We start from the raw sequence: 19,904 nt of genomic DNA, 5'->3' as shown, positions 1-19,904 counted from the left end.
GAGTCAGTGGGCTGGGAAAGGCAGACCCACCATTAATCGGAGTGGGCACTTTCTCATCAGCTGCCAGTGCAGCTAGAATATAAGCAGGCAGAAACATGTGAAAAAGAGAGACTGGCCTAGCCTCTCAGCCTACATATTCCTTCCATACTGGATGCTTCCTGCCCTCTAACATCAGACTCCAAGGTCTTCAGTTTAGGAACTCAGACTGGCTTGCTTGCTCCTCAGCCTGCAGACTGCCTGTTGTGGGATTGATATGGTTTGGCTATGTCTCGACCCAAATCTCAACTTGAATTGTATCTCCCAGAATTCGCATGTGCTGTGGGAGGGATCCAGGGGGAGGTAATTGAATCATGAGGTCTGGTTTTTCCTGTGCTATTCCTATGACAGTGAATAAGTCTCATAAGATCTGATGGGTTTATCAGGGGTTTCTGCTTTTGCTTCTTCCTCATTTTCTCTTGCTTCCACTATGAAAGAAGTGCCTTTCACCTTCTGCCATGATTCTGAGGCCTCCCCAGCCATGTGGAACTGTAAGGCCAATTAAACCTCTTTTCTTCCCTGTCTTGGCTATGTCTTTATCAGCAGTGTGAAAACAGACTAATACAGGGACCTTGTGATTGTGATTGTGTGAGTTAATACTTAATAAACCCCCCTTTATGTAAATGTGTATATATAATGTATATTCCATTAATTCTGTCTTTCTAGAGAACCCTGACTAATACAAACGTGGAAGGACTAGACTGGCTTAGTCTTCAGGCCTACATCTTTCTCCTGTGCTGGATACTTCCTGTCCTTGAACATCATACTCAAAGTTCTTCAGTTCTGGGACTCAGACCTTCTACTACCAACTGTAGGCTGCACAGTCAGCTTCCCTACTTTTGAGGTTTTGGGTATCAGACTGGCTTCCTTGCTCCTCAGCTTGCAGCTGGCCTATTGTGGGACTTCACCTTATGTCATGTGAGTCAATACTCCTTAATAAATTCCCCTTATATACACATGTATCCTATTAGTTATGTACCTCTCGATAACTCTGACTAAAGGCAAATGTGTATTTTTACTTTGGAGAAGCATGACAAACACCACCTTTGCTGAGTAATCAAGGTGAGCATCATTGATGCACACTTTTGTTCTGGGGTCAGGAAACACCACCCCAAAGGCCATCTAGGTGCTGGGTGAACCTAGAAAATGCTGCCCTACTACTGCTCACCAGCTGCAGGTGGAGTTCCTTGAGAGACAATCAGGGACATGAAAAGCTTGAGTTTGCTCATCTCACATTGGTGGTCCTCTTGTAAGATCCTTGAAGAGCAGTTCAGGGTCAAAATTCTTTCTTGGACAGAACCGCCAGTATCCATTCTTTCATTTCTTTCTACAGTTTTTACCAGTTTGCTTGTTGTTTTGTAACCTCCCAATGGGCTCTTGCCTGCTGCCTAGACAGAGGGAATTTATCAAGGGAGGAGAATTGCAATAGGGAAGTTGCACATGCACAGCTGGCTATGTGGGAAACTAGAGTTTTATTGCTAAATATTACTTAAATCAGTCTCCCTGATAATTCGGGGGTCAGAGTTTTTCAGGGAAAAACTGAAACTGGTGGGTAGGGAGCCAGTGAGTCAGGAGTTCTGATTGGCCAGGTTGGAGATGGGAATCATAGTGAAGTGGCCTCATTGTCTGGGGTGACACCCAGAGTTCTTGGTCTCATGGTCAAGGAAATCAAGGATGCAGACGTTCCAAGGGTGAGGTTTAGAGCAGAAATTTAGTAGGAGAAAGAAAGAGAACATCTCTCTGCTACAGAGAGGGATCCTAGAAAAAGGGCTGCTGTTTTGCAAAGCTTTTATAAGAAACTGATGAGGGTTGGGCATCTCGTTTGCATAACGCACAAACTTCTGGTAGATCCACCCCATCCTCCTAATGCACATGTGGGCCCTTAACTTGAGTTATTCCATATTGCTTTGTTCCCTTTACTGCACATGTGTTAGGGAATGGAATTATCCATTGCAGGCATATCTTGCCAAGTCATCTGTGCACCCTTTCTTATCTGTGTATCTATGGGCATGTCTTAGGAAAGCTCTCCCCACCACCGTGCAAGTTCCCTTATCTGTGTCTGCAGGCTGTTCTTTTGTTCAAAATAATTCAACCGAGGACCCACTCTAACTGCCTGCCTGACCAGGTTTTTTCCTTTCTCCTCTCTCAATAGGAACTCAAAGCTGTTCTCTTGTGCTGTGTCAGCTCCTGGGTGGGGACCACAAGATCAAATGAGCCAGTTTATGAATCTGGGTGGTACCAGCTGATCCATTGGGTGCAGGGTTTGTGAAATATCTCAACCTCTGATTTTAGGTTTTGCAATAGTGATGTTATCCCCAGAAGGAATTTGGTGAGGTTCAGAATCTTGCAGCCTCTGCCTACATGACTCCTAAACCATAATTTCTAACATTTTGACTAATTTGTTAGTCCTACAAAGGCAGTCTAGTGCCTAGGCAAGAAGGAGGTTTGTTTTGGGAAAGGGCTGTGATTGTCTTTGCTTCAAAGTATAAAGAATAAACTGAGTTCCTACCAAAGTTAGTTCAGCCTATGCCCAGGGGTGGAAAAGGACAGGTTGGAGCTTAGAAGCAAGACGGAGCTTGTTAGGTTGGATCTCTTTCACTTTCTCAGTTATAATTTAGCAATGGCAATTTCAGTTTCATTTCTTTGTTTTCTTTTCTTCCTAGAGACTTTTTTTTTTTTTAATTTATTTTGAGACTGAGTTTTGCTCTTGTTGTTGCCCAGGCTGGAGGGCAATGTCACGATCTTGGCTCACTGCAACCTCTGCCTCCCAGGTTCAAGCAATTCCTCAGCCTCCCAAGTAGCTGGGATTACAGGTCTCTGCCACCATGCCTGGCTGATTTTTTTGTGTTTTTAGTAGAGACGGGGTTTCACCGTGTTGGCCAGGCTAGTCTCGAGCTCCTGACCTCAGGTGATCTGCCCACCTCAACCTCCCAAAGTGCTGGGATTACAGGAGTGAGCCACTGTGCCTGGGCCCCTAAAGACTTTAAGAGACCACATCTTGTTTAGTTGCTTTCATGAGAACCCAGAACATTAATGGCTAGTGTTATTTTAGAATTACTATCCAATGCAGTATGCAGAAGGAAGTGAAATATATTGTGTCAATTATAAAGAAGGAAGCAGAGTAATTATATCGGGGTGAAGGGACCATTTTGTAACTAAAACTTAAGAGAATCAAGCAGAAAGTAAGAATGGAGATGTTAAGTCAGTAAAGTAACATAGTTGGTTATGAAACTAACACACACATTCAATATATTCCCCACATCAAAGTAATAATGTGTTAGGAAATAAACTGACAGGAATTTGCATTACCAAATAAGCAAAATACAAATAAAATACTTCAAAACTAACTTAAAAAGCCATGTACAATATAAATTTAGAGAAAATGTTGAAACATTACAGACATATATTAAGTAAGAATTAAGTTAGTGGGAAAACACATTATTTTTTTCTTGGTGAGGAAGACTCTGTGTTATAAAGATGTCAATCTTCCTAAATTAATTTGTAAATTGAAGGCAATATCAGTGTAAATGCCAACAGAATTTCTTTGAGTTCTAGAAAAGCTGATTTTAAAAGAAATGGGAGAGGAACAACCCATCTAGATATCCAGATGTATAACGCTACATTTATTAAAGCTACTTGGGGTTGGCACAGAAATATACATAGAGAGTAATTGATGGGACAAACAGCCCATAAATACATTGGTACACAGAAAGGAATTTGGTACATGACAAAGGGAGCACTACAAATCAGTGAGGAAGAGAGAATGCATTTAACAAAGAGTTGTGTGATCTGGCCATTAGAGGGAAAAATGCATGCATGTACACATATATGTGAATGTATACATATATGTATTCATGCATATGTGTATATGTAACTAAATTTGCTACCATATGTAGTAACTAGTAACATATTTATACATATACAATATACTAAATTCAACTATATAAGAATGCATATAGATGTAGATTTCTACTTATCTACCTATGGTTTATTTTCCTTCTTATATACAATTAAATTTAAGTGTAGAAATTCTAAAAGGGAGCAGAGTTTATTCTACAAACATAGTGGTGAAGTGGAGATAACTTTCAAAGCAAGACAGAATCTCTGTGCACCCCAAAGATTGATTAATTTGGGCACAGATAAGTTTACAATTTCTACATTCAAAAATACACTATAAATGAAATTAAAAGAGAAAATTTTAAAACTCTCATATCTGCTGGACTAGGTCATACTGGATTTGAGGATAGGGATGCTTCCTTTCATTTACACAGTTGCTTAGTATCAACAGAACTCCTGGACCTTGTATGCTGTGTTCTAGGCAATTATTCTAGAAATGTCAGAGGCATTCATCCCAGAGCAACTCCATCTTGAGAGAGGGCTAGGAAAAGTGAGGCTGGAACTTGCTGGGCTGCATTCCGAGGAGGTTAGGTACTCCTAGCCTGTAGATGTTTATGGTTAAGGGAATAATAGATTAATAATGTTGGCCGGGCGTGGTGGCTCACGCCTGTAATCCCAGCACTTTGGGAGGCCGAGGTGGGCGGATCACAAGGTCAGGAGATCGAGACCATGGTGAAACCCCGTCTCTACTAAAAATAGAAAAAATTAGCCAGGCGCAGGGGCGGGCGCCTGTAGTCCCAGCTACTCGGGAGGCTGAGGCAGGAGAATGGCGTGAACCCGGGAGGCAGAGCTTGCAGTGAGCCGAGATCGCGCCACTGCACTCCAGCCTGGGCGACAGAGCGAGACTCCATCTCAAAAAAAAAAAATTAAAAAAAAAAAAATAATGTTTACCAAACAGACCCAAATTCAGGAATGTCCTGGATATCTTGACAACAAAAGCATTCCTAATTTTGCTTTAAAGATAATAATATCAATTCTAGCAAAATATATTACGGAAAATTAATCTCTTATCACAAATCCTTGTAATACAGTACATCTCCCCATTATAAACATATATGTACCTAGGGTGGGCGCATTCCTCCTTTTACTTTCAGGAACACCCTACTCTGTCTATGGAGGAGCTATTCTTTCACCACCTTACTTTGTTAACAAACTTGCTTTCGCTTCGCACTGTGGACTTGCCCCAAATTCTTTCCTGCACGAGATCCATGATCCCTCTCTTGGGGTTTGGATCGGGACTCCTTTCCAATAACAGAAACATTTGATTATCTATTGATTGTGTTAATCAGGATTCCGTATTTTCCAACCTGAATTTTTTCCCCACATGCAGGCAAGAGGAATTGACTCATGTGTCCTAAGGAAGTAAGACTCACTGAAAGTCCCAGAATTCATCTTTTCCCTTAACAGAAAATAAACTCTGGGATATGAGGGGGTAAAACATCAACACCGTGAAAAGAGCTGGCTCAAGTATAAAAAGTGGTCCAAGCGACATAACAGAAATTTGTTTTTGGTTTGTATTTTTTTTGGGAGGTAACTGTTTTTTTCAGAAATAATTCAGCCATTTAAGGTGTAAAATTCAATGGGTTTTAGCACAGTAAAATAATTGTGCAACCGTAATCACAAACTACTTTAGAATATTTTCATCATCCCCAAAAGAAATACTGTATTCGTCGGCTATTACCCTGCATTCTACCCCCACACCCCACCACCACAACCCCAGCCTCAGACAAGCACTAATATATTGATGATCTCTATAGATTTGCCTGTTCTAGACATTTACATAAATAGAATCAAACAAGAGTGGTATTGTTTCTGGCTTATTTCACTTAGCATAATGTTTTCAAGGCACATCGATGTTGCAGCATGTACCAGTACTTCATTCCTTTCAATGGTTAGCTATTCCATTGCCTGGCTATATCACATTTTGTTTATCCACCCGTCAATTAATGAACGTGTCAGTTCTTCAACTTTGGTCTTCTTTTTTGAGAATGATTTGGCTATTCAGAGTGCCGTGCAATTCCATGTGAATTTTAGAATCAACTTTTCCACTTCTGAAATAGTCCACTGGGATTTTGCTGAGGATTGTGGTGATTCAGGAGATCACCCTGTCAAATACAATCTTCTTAGCAATATCAGGTCTTCCAAACCTAGAACACAAGATGCCTTTCTACTTATGTAAGTCTTCTTTAATTACCTTGAGCAAAGTTTTGTACTTTTCAGAGTTTAGGTGGTGTACCGTTTTCTGTAATTTACTCCTAAGTATTTTATTTTATTTTTTGATGCTATTGTAACTTGAATTACTTTTCTTTTTTTTTTTTTTTTTTTTTTTTTTTGAGACGGAGTCTTGCTTTGTGGTCCAGGCTGGAGTGCAGTGGCCTGATCTCAGCTCACTGCAAGCTCCGCCTCCCGGGTTTACGCCATTCTCCTGCCTCAGCCTCCCGAGTAGCTGGGACTACAGGCACCCGCCACCTCGCCCGGCTAGTTTTTTGTATTTTTTAGTAGAGGCGGGGTTTCACCGTGTTAGCCAGGATGGTCTCGATCTCCTGACCTCGTGATCCGCCCGTCTCGGCCTCCCAAAGTGCTGGGATTACAGGCTTGAGCCACCGCGCCCGGCCTGAATTACTTTTCTTAATTTTGTTTTTGGATCATCCATTGGAAGCATATAGAAATTCAATTGACTTTTTAAATATTGATCTTGCATCTTTAGAATTTTCTTGTTACAAGATCATGACATCTGCAAATAGATATTGTTTTACTTCTTCCTTGCCAGTATGCATGCTTTTTATTTTATTCCTTTTTTTAATGACATAATTGCCTTGGCTAGAACCTCCAGTATAATGCTTAATAGAAGTGGTGAGAGCAGAAATCTTTGTCTTGTTCCTGATATTAGGGGAAAAGCATCCAGCCTTTCACCATTACATATGATGCTAGCTCTTGTTGTTTCTGGATTTTTGTACTGCAGAGAATTTTGTTGGATTCCCATACATGGGGAAAGAGAAATAAAATCCGGTTCATGGTGTGTGTTCAAAATATGACATATATATTTCCATTCAACTGTGGTGTGTGACTATTCAAAAAATAATCTTAAACTTACATTGATAATTATGAATTTTTAAATAAGATTCATAGAATTTAACATTTACCAAAATTCAAATTCAATGTTAATGCTTTCCCCAAAACAAACAACAACCAAAAAATTAAAAACAGACATTAGGTTTACTCCATAATATTAAAATACAAATTTTATTTACAGCGCTATGAACCAAATGAGTGGTGATCTTAGAGTTTATTTAAAATATATTAAGAAAACGGTATTTTAAAATTATCTTGAATAATTTAATTAACTTGTCAGTTTCCTTAAAAGGAAAAAAACCAGTCATGCTACTTTACAACTATAAAGCACTTTTCCGTTCATAAGAGAGTCCCATAATCATTACCTCATGTTAATCTCTCAATTTTGAGACAGGCAAAATGCATATGCATTTGAGGAATAAGGAGACTGGGTTTCATAGACATTGCGTATGGGTAGGAACATAGCTGTTTGCTGGCAAAGCCTGTACTAAAAATAGACCCCCCTCATTCAATTTTCAGAGGTCCCCTGTCCACTCAAAACTTGTTCTTCTTGATGTAATGTTTGCAGAATGGTCTGTCAATCTCATGCCACCTATACTTTCCAGCACAGAGAGCACAAATGCACAAGGTTGAATCATTAAAAAAGTTAAATCACAGGAAATCAAAAGAACATTCAAGTATCACAAGAAATTAGGATGCAAAATAAAAGCTATATTTACATATATGATTATGGGCTGTTGGCACCAACTCATGTCATTTTTGTCATCAGGTGCTTTACTAGGGTGAGTTAATTGATGTATAGACACGAGTTCAAAACTTTTCTAAATACATATTTTAGACAAAGCTATGTCAGTCTCCAGGATGGGATTCTATCTTGTCAAAAGTCTATGCAATCTCTAACGTTCCATAATTCAATTAATTTCAGAATAGTTAAAGAGCTATTCATCATTTCTAGATTGGTGAAAATTCAACATATTGTCTTGTGCATTGAGTCTTAAGATATCTACATTATATTAAAGAATTCTAAGACAGAAAAAAAGAAAAACAGAGAGACTTTTCCTTGTAAAGGTGAGATTTCATGAGTTACCATGGCCTACAAAGTAAAAATGGTCTAGTCAATGGAAAAGAGGTTAAAAGACGATATTCACCCATGTTTAGGGATTTTTCTCTCTTTATTTTTCTTTTCTTTTCTTTTTTCTTTGACAGGGTCTTGCTCTGTTACAGCCCAGGCAGGAATGTAGTCAGGGCTCACTGCAGCCTTGACCTCCCAGGCTCAAGGCATTCTCCTGCCTCAGCCTGTAGCTAGAACAACAGGCATGCAGACCATGTCCAGCTAATTTTTTATTTTTTTGTAGGGATGAGGGTCTCACTATGTTGCCCAGGCTGGTCTCGAACTCCTAGACTCAAATGATTTTCCTGCCTTGGTCTCATAGAATTCTGAAATTACAGGTGTGAGTCACTGTACCAGGCTGGAATTTTTCACAGTTAGGTCTAGGAAACTTTTTTTTTTTTTTTTTGTGACTCCAATGCATGTATCAAGAATATAATGACACGGGTTTGTTTTATAGGATGACAGATAATTGCTCTGCAAGCATGCTGACAATCCTATAAGTATGATTTACAGCAAGTCCCCAAACACATTTTCCCATGTGTCTTCCGTGATAACAATAAAAGGTCTTCCTGCTACTCGTCCATGCACACAGGGCAAATTCTCTCATGCACAGTTGAAATAACTGGAGAATTTAGGCAGCACTTGGGGAGCCTGTAGTGTAATTTTGAGAAGCATCCATAACAGCTAATGAGCTGATTGTTTCCACTGAAATCGTAGGCGCATTGTGCACTCTAATTTCTTTCTTTCTTTCTTTCTTTCTTTCTTTCTTTCTTTCTTTCTTTCTTTCTTTCTTTCTTTCTTTCTTTCTTTCTTTCTTTTTCTTTTTCTTTCTTTTTCTTTCTCTTCCTTCTTCTTTTCCTTCTTTCTTTCCTTTCTCTCTTTTCATTCTCTTTCTCTCTCTTTCTCTCTTTCTCTTTTCTTTCTTTGTCTCTCTTTCTCCTTCCTTCCTTCCTTTCCTCCCTCCCTCCCTCCCTGCCTCCCACCCTCCCTCTCTCCCTCCCTCCTTCCTTCCTTCCTTCCTTCCTTCCTTCCTTCCTTCCTTCCTTCCTTCCTTCCTTCCTTCCTTCCTTCCTTCTTTGTTTTTGAGACAGAGTCTCTGTCACTCAGGCTCGAGTGCAGTGGCACAATTTCGGATCACTGCAGCCTCGAATTCCCAGACTCAGGTAATCCTCCCACCTCAACTTCCTGAGTAGCTGGCACTACAAGCATGCACCACCAGGCTCTGCTCATTTTTTGTATTTTTTGTAGAGATGGGGTTTCACCGTGTTGCCCAGGCTGGTCTCAAACTCCTGGCCTCAGGTAATCCTCCCATCTCAGATTACAGGTGTGAGCCACTGCACCTGGCTCCAAGGAATGATTTTCTTTTGAAAATGTCATCAGAATACATGATGAGTTATCCCAGAATTGCCCTCTGGCTCTCTGGTCTGCAGGTTCATCATGTCAGAATTCACAATAGTAAAGACATGGAATCAACCTAAGTGGCCTATCGGTGGACTGGATGAAGAAAATGTGGTACATATGGAATACTACAAAACCATGAAAAGAATGAAATCATGTTACTTGCAGCAGCATGGATTCAGCCGGGGGCCATTGTCCTGAGTGAATTAATACAGGAACAGAGAACCAATACCCAAACACTGCGTGTTCTCACTTATAAGTGGGAACTAAACATGGGTACTCATGGACATAAAGATGGAAACAGTGGACACTGGGGATTAGTAGAATGAGGAGGAAGAGAGGGTGGCAAGGTTTAGAAAAGTAGCTATTGGGTCCAATGTCACTACTTGGGTGATGGGATCATCTGTGCCACAAACCTCAGTGTCACACAATATACCCAGGTAACAAACCTGCACATGTACTCCCTGAATCTAAAATAAAAATTGAAATTAAAAAACAAACCATATTTACATGTTTAAAGCCTTTCCTGTATGTTGCTGTATTTTTTCCCGGAAACTTATAGCAATTTATCTCCCACCAGAAACCGTGGGGTGTCGTTTACTTCCCTCGGATGCCACTAATATTTTTTTCCAGTGGAGTAGTAAAACATTTTCACTTTTAGTAAGACCACAACACCAAGGCCAACAGGGCCACTGATGTCCAGTTCCTAAGTTTACTCTCTGCCCTGCATCTCTCCTGTACTTTTCTTTCACAGCTTCTCTATCAATACTACGAGCTCCAGCCCCTGCAGAATGCAGTGCTTTCTTGAATGAATGCTTTATGACCTTTTGTTCTTCCCAGCATTTGCAGGTGCTTGTTCTGGTGTGTTCTTATCCACACTTTGCTACTTATCCTTTTCTTACTCCTGCTTCTTGATGCAATTGGAATTTTGCTTTCTTGTCTTGGCTGTTTCATCTTATGCGTCAACTTGCCCGGGGTTACGGTGCCCTCCTGTTTTGTCAAAGACCAGTTTTGCGATGATGATGTGAAGGTATTATGTAGGTATGATTAACATTTACAATTAATATGCTTTGAAAAAAGCAGAATGCCCTCTGTGATGCGTGTGGGTGTCTTAGTCCACTTGAACTGCTATTACAAAAACACCACAGACTAGGAGGTTTATACAACACACATTTGTTTCTCAAAGTTCTAGAGGCCAGCAGTCCAAGATCAAGGTGTGGTAGATTCTGTGTCTGGTGAGGGCTCTCTTCCTGGTTTGCTAATCCCATTCCTGTGGGCTCTACCCTCATCACCTCATCACCTCCCAAAGCCCCCACTTCCTAACATCATCACCTGGGGAATTAAGATTTCAATGTATGAATTTTGTAGGGGACATGCACATTCATTCTATAACAGAGGACTTCATTCAATCATTGAGGGCTTTAAAAGCAAAAACTGAGGATTCCCCAAGAAGAAGGACTTCTGCCTCCAGCCTGCAACATAGAAGTCCTGCCTACACTTCAAACTTTCAGACTGGTTCTATTTAAGTTACTGGAGAAATCTCCAAACTGCTTTCTACAGTGGCTGAACTAATTTACATTCCCAACAAGTGTATAAGTGTTCCTTTTTCTCCATAGTGTTACCAACATGTTATTTTTTCACCTTGTAATAATAGTCAATGAGTACCCTTTGACTTAGCAATTCCATTCCTAGAAACATAGGTTATGCAAATAGTCACTGATGCGTGCAAAGACTTAATTGTATGTTCTTCCAAGTTTTGTTTACTCACAGTGAAGAGACGGACAGACACTGAATGCCCCAAATGGAGAATTGGGGTAAAATTAAAAGTAGCTGAAACCCAATGCAGCTATTTCATGATAGTGTTCCAGGACAACTAATGACAGAAGGGGCCACCAGTGTAATATATGAATTAACAAAACAAGTCAAAATGATTTTCTATATGTAAACATAGCTGCAGATACACAGATATGGATATAGATACAGGTATAGATATAGCTATAAAGATGTATGCCCAATAGATAACAGTGGTGCCATTACAGGTAATTTAAGATTCTTTCTTTGCACATGTCTATGTGTATAAAATATATTATTAAACAAAAGCAAGTGTAACCGTAGTGGAGAAACCTAACAAATACCCCCTCAGCTGGGTGATCAACGTCAAGATCAACAGAAATAAGTGATGTTGGTGGGACGCTCCCTTGCTAGGATGTGATTAATAAGGTACTTTACCTCTGCCTTTCTTTCAAAAACCTATAACCTTAGCCTAAACATGCGAAATCCATCGGAAAAATTGCAATTAAGGGTCATTCTACAAAAAAAAAAACCTTGAGCTGTACTCTTCAAAACCATAAAGATCATCAAAAACAAGGAAAGTATGAGAAACTGCCACAGTTAAAAGGAACCTAAGAGGACAAGATGATTAAAGATGTAGGGTACTCTGAAAGAGACCCTGGAACAGAAAAAGACTGTTAGACAAAAAGGAAGGAACTCTAAATAATACAGTTCCCAACAAGTGTATAAGCGTTCCTTTTTCTCCATAGTGTTACCAACATGTTATTTTTTCACCTAGTAATAATAGTTTATTTATCTATAAATAAATAAATAAATATAGTTTATTTATAAAACAATAAAAATAGTTTATTTATAAAAATAAATATTTATAAATGTTTATTTATTAATAGAAAAATAACAGTTATTTTTTCTCTAAATAATTAGTTTAATGATAGTGTAACAATTTGGGTTAATTAATTGTGACAAATGTAGGGAACACTCGTGCAGAGATGAACTTTGTGAGGGGAAGGAACTTCACCATAATGAGTCTGTTTTCTAGAGTTACAGAGCTTTCCAGTTTCAGCCGCTTCATTCCATCTTCCTACTCTTCCCCCACTGCCCACAAAGGTGCATAAGGGGGTGGACCCATTTGAAATTAAAATGGACCCAGGAGTTGCGAATAGGCATCTTTTATAAATGTTCAGTCTGAACCTTGTCAACTTTTGTTTCCCATCCCCACCCATAAATAGCTGTCTGTAGTAATTTCTCTCCATGCCTGTGCCCCCATTTGAACGCCAACATCAACTAGCAGTTACAGGAATAAGGTGGGAGATATTTCTTGTATCTTGATTATAATTTCCTATAACATATCACAGATCAGGTGAGCTGGCATCTGTCCTTCCTTAACCTTCCTCTGGGCTGGGGATAAACCAAGGTTTGGCTGCATCTCTGACCTCCCAGCTGGTGCAAGTCCCAGCCCACGATGATGTCACAGTGCCCTGGTTATGCATATCTGTGATATCAGGGGTGTTTAGGAAATGAACTTTGTATTAGTCTGTTCTCACACTGCTAATAAAGACATAGCCAAGACTGGGTAATTTATAAAGGAAAGAGGTTTAATGACTCACAGTTCCACGTGGTTGGGGAGGCCTCACAATCATGGCAGAAGAGCAAAGAATGTCTTACATGGTGGCAGGCAAGAAGAGAGAATGAGAGCCAAATGGAAGGGGTTTTCCCTTATAAAATAATCACATCTTGTGAGACTTATCCACTACCACAGAACAGTATGGGAGAAACATCCCCCATGATTCAGTTATCTCCCACTGAGTCCTTCCCACAACACGTGGGAATTATGGGAGCTACAATGCAAGACGAAATGTTGGTGGGGATACAGCCAAACCATATTAATCTGTGATACTTGAAATTAGGAAAATGGACCCTCTAATGCATCTCGAATTTTGGCTATGAATATTTTCACAGTTGCTGAAGCACATGGCTGAAATGCTTTCCCAAAGAGTTGTGCCAATTTCTACTCCAAACATTAGAGGTAAGAGAATTTTTTCTTAAATTGCATTCAGGAACAGATAGGAGAGGTAGAAGTTTGGAGAGAGGGCAAATAGCTGTCAAGTAATGGAAAGAATATTGGAGTATGTTTCAGGTGAATGAACTTTATTTCTTGGGCTCTCTGCACCATGATGATATCTTCATTCAGGCCAGTGACTGTGAGGTTCTGTGTTTTCTTTTACAAAGAGTAATCTGGACCTGCTGCCTCCAAAGTTGCCTCTGGTTCTGAAATTTTATGGCTACGATTCTATCACAAAATTCACAACGATGCTGGAGTTGGTACTGTTGTGACCAAAGAGGGAGGTATATCATCGTAAACCCAAAAGGATGCATAATGGAATTACCATAGAATTTGAATTATGTACTTTTTATTTGCCATGTAAGGGCATGTTTTTGGGAGACATGACTGGATCCGAAAATGTGAAATATGTGGGGTTTTGTTAAGTAGTTGTGACTGATTTATTCATTCAAGAAAAATGGGTTGAGCATCCTGTTTGTATTTGGAGTTGATATTACCTTGAAGGAACAGAAGAGAGAAGACAAAAGAAGACAAAGAGGACAAATGGAAGGGATGGGAAGGAGGAGAGATTGAAGCATCGTGTGGAAATGGAGATAGGAGGCTGTGAGTCAAGGAATGAGGGTAGCCTCTAGAAATTGGAACAGGCCAAAGAATAATCTCCTCTAGAGCCTCCAAAAGGAATGATATCCTGCCAATACCTTGATTTTAGCCCAGTGATAGCATGTCAGAATCTTGACCTCAAGACTGTAAGATAATAAATTTGTGTTGTTTTAAGCTGGCAAATGCATGGTGCTTTTCTACAGAAGCAGTAAAATACTAATAGAATTTAGTTCTCTGATGAATGGTTTCTGTCCTCTTATGAGAAAACTCCCATTTCTGTAAAGGAACAAAACTCTAGAAATAAGTCTTGATGAGGACTGGCCGTTTCTACTTATCCAGATGAATGGATTCAGGCAGGCCCTGGTCAGGACGGATCACCAGGGAAATTTCCTGGCTCCACGCCCTGTTCAGAATTCCTTGGAGTCAGCACGTACAAGAATTTACTGTCCTTGACGGTACCTTGTGTCACACCAGATTTCTTAATTAAAGATGAGATATTTTAATACAAAAATGGTACGCTAAAGTGACAACATCGATTAGCCTTAATAGGTAATCAAATGTGGAACATGTTTTTTTCTTAAATGGTTACAAATTCTGTTAAAATTTTCCTAGATGTTCTTTTATACATAGGCTCAGCTACAAATTTTTGTATTTCTAAAGCAAACAAAGATTTCTCTTTAGATCAAAGTCATTTCTTTTCTTTTTTCCTCTTTTTCTCCTACAATGCACATACGCATATATCGGTAATTTGTATCATACAAGAGCATGAATTGAGAATGTCTAAAAGGTAATTAATTTTCTTACAATAAAAAAAGAAAAAATAAGACTGTGAATAACCAACTGGACACAATAATAGAAAACAGTAGTTGCTAAGCTGTAGTCCCCAGACCAGAAAGATGATGATCTGGGAATTTGTTTAAAAGGCACATTTTTAGCTGAGGCAGTAGGGCTGCTGGAGGCCAGGTGTTTGAGACCAGCCTGGGCAACAGAGAGTGACTGCATCTCTACAAAAAATTTTTTAAAAGTTAGCTGGGCATGGTGGTGAAATCCCAGCTACCTGGGAGGTTGAGGTTGGAGGATCTCCTGAGCCCAGGACTTGGAGGCTGCAATAAGCTATGATTGTGCCACTACACTTTAGCCTGGGCGACAGAGCGAGACCCTGTCTCTAAATAATAAAATAAAGGCACGTTTTCAAATCTCTGCCCAGACTTCCAGAGAGAAGCTATAGAATTCAGAGGTAGAATGAATCTTGGCTACAAGGCAGAGCAATGTGATTGCTTCAAAGATGAGGTCAAACACTGCATCCAAGCAATGGCGGAGATCTAAGGGTTTTTAAGGTTTCCACCCACTCGCACCTCCAAAATTCCTATTGTACTAGAGTTATCCTTTTTATCTGGCCTTTAAGAATACAAAATTATATGTATATGTGTGCTTGTGTGCATATATATATGTATTACATATATGTATATATTTTATACACTCACGCACATATATCTTACTGTTGGAAGTGTAATTCTTGAAAGAGAGCTTGTAGAAAATGCCAAATTTCAGGATGCAAACTGGATCTATTATGAAATCTGCATTTGAACGAGTTTTCCAGGTGACTCATATATCCATTAAAATTTGAGAAACATGGCGTGTAATCCCAGCACTTTGGGAGACTAAGGTGGGCAGACCACCTGAGGTCAGGAGTTTGAGATCAGCCTACCAACGTGGCGAAACCCTGTTTCTACTAAAAACGCAAAAATTAGCTGGGCATGGTGGCGTGTGCCTGTAGTCCCAGCTACTCGGGAGGCTGAGGCAGGAGAATGGCTTGAACGTGGGAGGTGGAGGTTGCAGTGAGCTGGGAAGGCACCACTGCACTCCAGCCTGGGCGACAGAGTAAGACTCCATCTCAAAAGAAAAAAGAAAAATGAGAAAAAATGCTTTAAAAGATTCTATTCCTTGAAATTTTTTTTTTTTTAAAGATTACCTTTTATTCTTTTTTTTTTTTTAATTTATTTATTATTATTATACTTTAAGTTGTAGGGTACATGTGCATAACGTGCAGGTTTGTTACATATGTATACTTGTGCCATGTTGGTGTGCTGCACCCATTAACTCGTCATTTCCATCAGGGATAACTCCCAATGCAATCCCTCCCCCCTCCCCCCTCCCCATGATAGGCCCCGGTGTGTGATGTTCCCCTTCCTGAGTCCAAGTGATCTCATTGTTCAGTTCCCACCTATGAGTGAGAACATGCGGTGTTTGGTTTTCTGTTCTTGTGATAGTTTGCTAAGAATGATGGTTTCCAGCTGCATCCATGTCCCTACAAAGGACACAAACTCATCCTTTTTGATGGCTGCATAGTATTCCATGGTGTATATGTGCCACATTTTCTTAATCCAATCTGTCACTGATGGACATTTGGGTTGATTCCAAGTCTTTGCTATTGTGAATAGTGCCGCAATAAACATACGTGTGCATGTGTCTTTATAGCAGCATAATTTATAATCCTTTGGGTATATACCCAGTAATGGGATGGCTGGGTCATATGGTACATCAAGTTCTAGATCCTTGAGGAATCGCCATACTGTTTTCCATAATGGTTGAACTAGTTTACAATCCCACCAACAGTGTAAAAGTGTTCCTATTTCTTCACATCCTCTCCAGCACCTGTTGTTTCCTGACTTTTTAATGATCGCCATTCTAACTGGTGTGAGATGGTATCTCATTGTGGTTTTGATTTGCATTTCTCTGATGGCCAGTGATGATGAGCATTTTTTCATGTGTCTGTTGGCTGTATGAATGTCTTCTTTTGAGAAATGTCTGTTCATATCCTTTGCCCACTTTTTGATGGGGTTGTTTGTTTTTTTCTTGTAAATTTGTTTGAGTTCTTTGTAGGTTCTGGATATTAGCCCTTTGTCAGATGAGGAGATTGCAAAAATTTTCTCCCATTCTGTAGGTTGCCTGTTCACTCTGATGGTAGTTTCTTTTGCTGTGCAGAAGCTCTTTAGTTTAATGAGATCCCATTTGTCAATTTTGGCTTTTGCTGCCGTTGCTTTTGGTGTTTTAGACATGAAGTCTTTGCCCATGCCTATGTCCTGAATGGTACTACCTAGGTTTTCCTCTAGGATTTTTATGGTATTAGGTGTAACATTTAAGTCTCTAATCCATCTTGAATTGATTTTCGTATAAGGAGTAAGGAAAGGATCCAGTTTCAGCTTTCTACTTATGGCTAGCCAATTTTCCCAGCACCATTTATTAAATAGGGAATCCTTTCCCCATTTCTTGTTTCTCTCAGGTTTGTCAAAGATCAGATGGCTGTAGATGTGTGGTATTATTTCTGAGGACTCTGTTCTGTTCCATTGTTCTATATCTCTGTTTGGGTACCAGTACCATGCTGTTTTGGTTACTGTAGCCTTGTAGTATAGTTTGAAGTCAGGTAGCGTGATGCCTCCAGCTTTGTTCTTTTGACCTAGGATTACCTTGGAGATGCAGGCTCTTTTTTGGTTCCATATGAACTTTAAAGCAGTTTTTTCCAATTCTGTGAAGAAACTCATTGGTAGCTTGATGGGGATGGCATTGAATCTATAAATTACCTTGGGCAGTATGGCCATTTTCACGATATTGATTCTTCCTATCCATGAGCATGGGATGTTCTTCCATTTGTTTGTGTCCTCTTTTATTTCACTGAGCAGTGGTTTGTAGTTCTCCTTGAAGAGGTCCTTTACATCCCTTGTAAGTTGGATTCCTAGGTATTTTATTCTCTTTGAAGCAATTGTGAATGGAAGTTCATTCCTGATTTGGCTCTCTGTTTGTCTGTTACTGGTGTATAAGAATGCTTGTGATTTTTGCACATTAATTTTGTATCCTGAGACTTTGCTGAAGTTGCTTATCAGCTTAAGGAGATTTTGGGCTGAGACAATGGGGTTTTCTAAATATACAATCATGTCATCTGCAAACAGGGACAATTTGACTTCTTCTTTTCCTAACTGAATACCCTTGATTTCTTTCTCTTGCCTAATTGCCCTAGCCAGAACTTCCAACACTATGTTGAATAGGAGTGGTGAGAGAGGGCATCCCTGTCTTGTGCCAGTTTTCAAAGGGAATTTTTCCAGTTTTTGCCCATTCAGTATGATATTGGCTGTGGGTTTGTCATAAATAGCTCTTATTATTTTGAGGTACGTTCCATCAATACCGAATTTATTGAGCGTTTTTAGCATGAAGGGCTGTTGAATTTTGTCAAAAGCCTTTTCTGCATCTATTGAGATAATCATGTGGTTCTTGTCTTTGGTTCTGTTTATATGCTGGATTATGTTTATTGATTTGCGAATGTTGAACCAGCCTTGCATCCCAGGGATGAAGCCCACTTGATCATGGTGGATAAGCTTTTTGATGTGTTGCTGAATCCGGTTTGCCAGTATTTTATTGAGGATTTTTGCATCGATGTTCATCAGAGATATTGGTCTAAATTTCTCTTTTTTTGTTGTGTCTCTGCCAGGCTTTGGTATCAGGATGATGTTGGCCTCATAAAATGAGTTAGGGAGGATTCCCTCTTTTTCTATTGATTGGAATAGTTTCAGAAGGAATGGCACCAACTCCTCCTTGTACCTCTGGTAGAATTCAGCTGTGAATCCATCTGGTCCTGGACTTTTTTTGGTTGGTAGGCTATTAATTATTGCCTCAATTTCAGAGCCTGCTATTGGTCTATTCAGGGATTCAACTTCTTCCTGGTTTAGTCTTGGAAGAGTGTAAGTGTCCAGGAAATTATCCATTTCTTCTAGATGTTCCAGTTTATTTGCGTAGAGGTGTTTATAGTATTCTCTGATGGTAGTTTGTATTTCTGTGGTGTCAGTGGTGATATCCCCTTTATCATTTTTAATTGCGTCGATTTGATTCTTCTCTCTTTTCTTCTTTATTAGTCTTGCTAGTGGTCTGTCAATTTTGTTGATCTTTTCAAAAAACCAACTCCTGGATTCATTGATTTTTTGGAGAGTTTTTTGTGTCTGTATCTCCTTCAGTTCTGCTCTGATCTTAGTTATTTCTTGCCTTCTGCTAGCTTTCGAATGTGTTTGCTCTTGCTTCTCTAGTTCTTTTAATTGTGATGTTAGGGTGTCAATTTTAGATCTTTCCTGCTTTCTCTTGTGGGCATTTAGTGCTATAAATTTCCCTCTACACACTGCTTTAAATGTGTCCCAGAGATTCTGGTATGTTGTATCTTTGTTCTCATTGGTTTCAAAGAACATCTTTCTTTCTGCCTTCATTTTGTTATGTACCCAGTAGTCATTCAGGAGCAGGTTGTTCAGTTTCCATGTAGTTGAGTGGTTTTGATTGAGTTTCTTAGTCCTGAGTTCTAGTTTGATTGCACTGTGGTCTGAGAGACAGTTTGTTATAAAATTTCTGTTCTTGTACATTTGCTGAGGAGTGCTTTACTTCCAATTACGTGGTCGATTTTGGAGTAAGTACGATGTGGTGCTGAGAAGAATGTATATTCTGTTGATTTGGGGTGGAGAGTTCTATAGATGTCTATTAGGTCTGCTTGCTGCAGAGATGAGTTCAATTCCTGGATATCCTTGTTAACTTTCTGTCTCGTTGATCTGTCTAATGTTGACAGTGGAGTGTTGAAGTCTCCCATTATTATTGTATGGGAGTCTAAGTCTCTTTGTAAGTCTCTAAGGACTTGCTTGATGAATCTGGGTGCTCCTGTATTGGGTGCATATATATTTAGGATAGTTAGCTCTTCCTGTTGAATTGATCCCTTTACCATTATGTAATGGCCTTCTTTGTCTCTTTTGATCTTTGATGGTTTAAAGTCTGTTTTATCAGAGACTAGTATTGCAACCCCCGCTTTTTTTTGTTCTCCATTTGCTTGGTAAATCTTCCTCCATCCCTTTATTTTGAGCCTATGTATGTCTCTGCGTGTGAGATGGGTCTCCTGAATACAGCAGACTCATG

This window comes from Macaca nemestrina, chromosome X, assembly GCF_043159975.1.
Source record: "Macaca nemestrina isolate mMacNem1 chromosome X, mMacNem.hap1, whole genome shotgun sequence".
Taxonomy (NCBI): Eukaryota; Metazoa; Chordata; class Mammalia; order Primates; family Cercopithecidae; genus Macaca; species Macaca nemestrina.
The sequence above is the reverse complement of the archived record's forward strand: the minus strand, read 5'-3'. Positions refer to the sequence as shown.